Genomic DNA, 7112 nt, shown 5'->3' on the forward strand with positions numbered 1-7112 from the left:
TGGATTGAATTCTCTCAGATATCGATTCTTCTTCGTAACTGTCTTAAAAATACCTACGTCAGTGTAGTAGACAGGCTCGCCTTTAACAGGAACATCTGTCTTTCCAAGTCTTTTAATGAAAATTCTTTTGTACTCAGTGATTTTAAAATGAAACTAGCTGATGCATTTCGTAAGACCTTGCGCATAACTTTTCCAGTTTGCAACATCTCAGTCTTCTCCCATTTTAATGACTGTTCCATGATGTGCTACCGAGCTCAATATCTACAGTCGCTTAAGTGCGGCCAGTATCCAGTATTCGGGAGATAGCAGGTTCGAACCCAACTGTCGGCAGCCCTGAAAATGGTTTTCCGTGGTTTCCCATTTTCACACCAGGCAAATGTTGGGGCTGTACCTTAATTAAGGCCACGGCCGCTTCCTTCCCACTCCCAGCCCTTCCCTGTCCCATCGTCGCCATAAGACCTATCTGTGTCGGCGCGACGCACAGTGTGTCGAATCCCATATCTAGGTGGAAAAAATTCACTGTCGCCAATCAAAGCGCAACCTGGCTCATTCGATAGTAAACAAACCAGGTGTTGACCTTCAGTCTTTCTTTTCGCTTTCTGGTACGTAGGATGGAGGGGACAGGTGCTGAAACATCTTCCTTGCAGTTATCAACTCAGTTGATAGGAGGTGTCGGAGAGAACCGAACGTTGTGTTTCTAGTAAGTTCAACGAGGTGTTGTATTCTGTGGTTCATGGAATAGTGAAAAGAGGTATGTGTTCTCATTTTAAGCATAATACAAGCGTTCTGCAGTAAACAAGTTCTTTAAAGTGCGTTGTAAAAGGAAGCAGTTGTAGAAAATTAGATTGTTTTTACGATTTGCTTGAAAAAAACTTTATGAGTGCCTCATAGTGCCACTTTACTTTAAACGTCATTCGATGGGAAATTTAATGTAGATTCAGGATCTGTAGTGGTTTGGTTGCGCACGAATGTGCATGATGGTTTATTTCCTTATTTTCAGTGACTATGTGGGCGTTACCGCGAGAAGAATATTTCAACGCGTGGCGGTCCTGTCGTAAAAAGGGGCATTTAGAAATCATATTGCAATATGTTATGGATAAATTAGAGCCTACAAATCTTACTGACACTCAATTTCTGGAGCTAAGAAACAAAATTAAATTGATATCCCGTAATATCAACAAAAATGGGAGAGTGCAGGAAGAAGAGAACAACGATTCCGAGAAAAATTCGGTGATTAGGGAAATGTGACGGATTTCATCGTGTTAAGTGAACAAGACGACATTGATCCAGCGTATGATCCAAAAACAAGTTGTGTACCTAACAAAGCCGGCCGTCACCCTAAGGAATTTAAGGACTCTTCCATAAAGATGAAGAAGCAAAATGTTTGTGATATTACTGAATCGCGTAGTTTGGAGGAAGTCGCGTTTGCTGCTGAAGATTCTTTTCGATCAAGCGGGAAAAGATGAAGGCTTAATAAAAAGATATCGTGTATTACTAGCTGCTCTTTCTTATGGATCTGCAATAAATGTGAATAAATTCAAAGAATTTCGTGCGCAAACTGCGGCTTTGTATGTCAAACTATATCCATGAAATTATATGCCCGTAACTGTGCATACCATATTAGTACACATTACTCAAGTAATTAAACATTTTCTTGTGCCAATAGGAACTTTATCTGAAGAAGCTCAAGAAGCTAGAAATAAAGATTGTCGGAGGTTTCGTGAACTTCATACTCTAAAATGTAGCAGCTTAAGATGTTGTTGATTACATCAAATCCCTTAATAAACAAGTACCGAACAATGCCACGTAAAACTCCTGGTAATCTACCTATGGAAGCTATTTACTTACTGACTCCCAAGATCCTTTCACACCAAATGAAGAAGACCAGTATAGCAACGACTACGATTCTCTGGACTCTACAGACGAATCAGGGGACGATTGGACATTGGACATGTTGTTATTATGAACAGGATGAGATTGATGAGACAATTACTTGCAAATACTGTAATATGATCCTTTCACGTTTTTTATGAAATGTTTCTGAGTGTAATCTTAACCTTTTTTATATGGAAATATAATATATATAATATTGTTTTCGTGTGTAAGGTGTGTTTTACTAAAACTACGTATTTAAAATACGTTTTCAATTTGGAAGAATTTACATACAATGCCTTCGTCTATTCCCTCAAATAAGGTGTAACAAGAATACTGGACTGAAATTCTCATTGTTATTCATATTTTATCCAGTTTTAAATAGTATGTTTACCACTGTTATAAACTATAATATACACATCCAAATCGTGTTTTACTCCCGTAAATGGACGATTCTTTTGTTGCTTTCGGTCATTTTTTAAATCTCCCCTTGCCCCTCACCCCTATATATTTACCCCCGAACATCGTACACTTTAGACGATGTCAGATATGAATTCAGCGACCTCGAAAACGGTATAGTGCCAACTTTTAATAGGATCCCAGGACTATTAACGACGTTATTAATTTTTTCCACCTAGATCGGGGATTCGGCACACTGTGCGACGTAAAGCAACAATCAAAAAAATAAAAGCATGATGTGCTATTACCTCGCGATACAGCTCAGGGGTTAGAATACATTCCATGGTTCTCAGTTTCTTTTCAATATTGCCAAACACTCGGACAGGTGGTATGAATGAATGGCCAGTTACTGGGAAAAGAAGATCTACACTAGTTACATTTGCAGGAGCACATTGCACAGACCAAACTGAACAAGCTGTCAGAACCGAGGTGTTCTTATTTTGTCCACTGCACCCATCGAACTACAGATTTACCTACAAAGTTTGAGTTTGAAAGTCTATGGAACAAGGCTGAAGCTTATTTCATAAGATCGCTTATGAACTCATACTCCGTCCATGTATAACGAAATCTATTTTTTGATACTGGATCCTTAGAAAAACACATAGATATAGTAAAATTATACAGGTACCGTACAGCTGCCTGTTATAGTAGCAGGACTGATCAGGAATTTTAGGCATTTGCAGATTTTTTGGCAGTCGAAACACAGTTTGCCTTTTAATATTCATTTACCTCACTTTTTATTTTCAGATCTAACAGAGCAAGCATCTGTTACGGGATGACCAAACCCTAAATTGAAGTTTGAACTGAATACCTTGAAAAAATATTTGCGCTTTACGTTTAACCCTTTGGCACTCAGCCTATATGCAGGTGTTTGCTCGAAGACACTCAGACTAATTTTTGTGATTTTTCAAAGCAAATTACAAAAATTCAACACGTAAAGAGTTTAACACACATTAAAATAAAATTAATCACACTAATACAAGAAACTAGTAGCATTTCAAAAATGAATATACTTTGGACGTATTGTTATTGGTTAAGCCCAAAAAAAAATATTAAATTTCGAAAATTAAATTTAAAAAATAAATTATTGTTTTCAATGACAGAAAAATTAGACATTGTTGCGTCTTCCTTCTTTACTCTTAGACTTGAATGAAAGAACATTTAATTCTGAATAATTTGATATCAATATGATGTGTGTGCTGCAATTCACTCATGAAGCATTGCACAAAGTTATTCAGTGTACATGTAACGGTCATCGATGTCAGGTCCTCGCGGTCCGATGCACGGTGAGCAGTTACGAGAGTGTCACTTCCCACATAACGGGAATCACTTTCGGCAAAATAAGGTCATTGCTACTGTCTAAATCATCTGAAACTTCAAGGATATCGACCTCATTCGGCCTTGAATATGGCCTAGCCATTACGATAAGAAGATGACGCAAGCACGTGCAACAACGGAGTTATGAAAAGGACTAAATTGTAGTTTACGAAGTACATCGAACACACGATATACCAAAGAAACGAAATAAACTATAAACAAAACTCATAGCAAGATCAACTTGTTGTATTCATAAGCCAATCAAAACAGATCCACGCAATAACAACTTCAAATAACCACAACATAAACATTCACGGTCAACAGATTTCATTTGTCGGAAATAAAAATATTTTGTAGGGCTGGTGGATATATCTGTTGAGTTAAACGCAAATTCAATGCTTTAAGTTACCGTCACGATCAACTGTTACGATTTAACGGCTACGCAAATGACCAAAATCCGTAAATAAGACAGAGCCGACGTATCGGCGCAGTGAGCGTTTTCGCCATAACCTCTCGCGCCGATAGATCGGCGCGCTGAGTGCCAAAGGGTTAAGTCATCGAGGTTCATAGCATTATACATTGCATGTAGTTCGTTGATACTGAGCTTTGATCTTAAATACTGTCTACCAATAGCACCTCTACAGTAATGTGAACCTTCACATTTTACATCCCTTCTAAACATAAAAAACATTCTCCTTTTTATTACTATACTTCTCTGATTTATAGTCTCCTCATCGGTTTTCTTTTGAACGAGAACCAGATTTCCAAAAGTTATTAAGTACAGTATCAATTCTGCCTCTTTTAACACATAAATATTTTGAAAGGCTTTTGTACAAACCTGGATGAAGTTCTTCCAAACTGTGCTTATGTAAAACTTAGTATGAAACTTCTTTTCATAATTTGAATTGTATTCTGTCTACGTAGCTTTATTGGTACTGATTTAAAGTTTGTTCGCAGAACCAAGGCCGACTCCAATCTTCAGACCTTAATGCCACTCTCGATCATTCGAAGATGACGAATCGAATAGCCGTCTTTCTTCATCATGACTGTTTTCGTTTTCGTGATGATAAGGTTGTCGTTTTTAATTTTGTTCTTATTTGCTTTCAATGCCGAGTATTGAGTGGCGTAATTCGGTTGTTTGGTGGAATTTTCATGGGCGATTATTTTTAGGGCTTCGTTGGTGGCTACGTTTTTTTATTATTTCTCTCTGTGGAGATGGTATTTTGTCGCAAGCAATTTCTACCTCAGTGATGAGCTGTTTTATGTTGTTTTCCTTATGACGTTCCTGGCAGTTGAATTCGAGACCTTTCTCTAGCAGATTTATTTCATTCTTTGAAAAGGTAGTGTCTAATCTGTTAATTAATATAGGGTGAAAATTCGCGAGTTTGTTGTTACTCATAAAGATGAATACATAGAAAAAACAATAGAATTTATCAACAATAACGGTATTCAAGGATTGCAACGCGACCCTACAAATAAATTTCAAAACCAAATAAAGCAAGCTATCAAGGAAACAGACTTCATTTTCACAAAACAAGAAAAAGAAAGCCTCACCATCAAAAATCCTAAACTCCCCACACTACAGTCCAGCCGCTGGCTGTCCGGCCTTGACAGATTGTGATGAAAAGAAAAAATAAGAGTAGAAAAGAGTATTGCCAACCTGCGGCGATTTGAAACTATACATATAACCTTGAAAACACTATTATAAATTTACAATATGCCATATGATTTTAATATTAAATCATTGAAACCTACATCCCTCGTCGATTTGATATTATTGTTTTAATTAAAGTTATGTTACCACAAAGAATACTAAGAGTTCTGCTAGTGGTAGAATAATCGTCACGGTTTGCAATGACTGACGTCACTGGCGCGCCAGATTTAAGATTTAACAGCAAACACCAATCACCGTTCATGTCGCCATGACTCTCTTGTACTGCTAGTGCGGTGATGCCACTTCTTTGAAGAGAAACACGTGGCCTCAGTTGCTCGCTAGCCTGCATGAAGTGTATGCGTTCACTGTGTGTTGTAAGCCGTTTGTTTTTGTTATTGTGACATGGCCAGTGGATCATCGAAAACGACTAAGAAAGAAATCAGTTGTTATAAAAGCCAAAGCCATGAATTTATATACCGGCTACGTGAATATTTTGAGAAAGAGCGTGATAACGGTGGGCCTCTTCTTCCTCAATCAATACTGATTTTACTCAATCAATACTGATCTGCATTTAGGGCAGTCGCCCAGGTGGCAGATTCCCTATCTGTTGCTTTCCTAGTCTTTTCCGAAATGATTTCAAAGAAATTGGAAATTTATTGAACATCTCCCTTGGTAAGTTATTCCAATCCCTAACTCCCCTTCCTATAAATGAATATTTGCCCCAGTTTGTCCTCTTGAATTCCAACTTTATCTTCATATTGTGATCTTTCCTACTTTTATAGATGCCATTCAAACCTATTCGTCTACTAATGTCTTTCCACGCCATCTTTCCGCTGACAGCTCGGAACATACCACTTAGTCGAGCAGCTCTTCTTCTTTCTCTCAATTCTTCCCAACCCAAACATTGCAACATTTTTGTAACGCTACTCTTTTGTCGGAAATCACCCAGAACAAATCGAGCTGCTATTCTTTGGATTTTTTCCAGTTCTTGAATCAGGTAATCCTGGTGAGGGTCCCATACACTGGAACCATACTCTAGTTGGGGTCTTACCAGAGACTTATATGCACTCTCCTTTACTTCCTGTTACAAAAGTGGTGGATCGAGTTTGTGACGCTTTAAAAGTAGGTAGGACAACTGTGAAAAGTGTTACGAAAGAAAGAAAGAAAGAAAGAAAGAAAGAAAGAAAGAAAGAAAGAAAGAATGAAAGAAAAGTGTCCAGTGGATCTTAATACCAAGGCCCCACACCGCTGGCTGCGCAGAAGCGTGTGGCTGGGGAAGACATGTCCTTGCGCGTACCGCCATGTTGCGGGCGCTCCTCAGCTTGACGCGGAGGTCATATGGAACTCATGCTTTAACTTACATTTCGCACACATGGAAACATTCGCCTTATAAAATTAATGGCAACCTACACCGACTACCGTGTACACACGCAATAAATATGCATAATATCAAGACTGTGGTAATATTAAAATATACTTCTGTATAAAAACTGAACAATCTACACAAATGCTTTGGATAGCCTATAGGTGGCGCACCTAAAAAAAAAGAAACCTTTATCAGACTAAATTAGACTGAAAAATACACTACTACAAAAAATACACTACCGGTACCTCGAAAATGATCATGTCGCTCACTTTAATATAAGGGTCATGTTTATAACTGATGTGTTTGAACATTGTACGTCTGGCAAGAAGGCCAGACTCGAAGGACGAGAATCACGTGGTAATCTCTTGAGAAACCTAGGATCAACAATTATTTAGCTTTATTGAAAATATGAAGACGTGTTCAAAAAGCGGTCTACAACTTAAG

This window comes from Anabrus simplex, chromosome 1 (assembly GCF_040414725.1).
Source record: "Anabrus simplex isolate iqAnaSimp1 chromosome 1, ASM4041472v1, whole genome shotgun sequence".
NCBI classification, from domain to species: domain Eukaryota; kingdom Metazoa; phylum Arthropoda; class Insecta; order Orthoptera; family Tettigoniidae; genus Anabrus; species Anabrus simplex.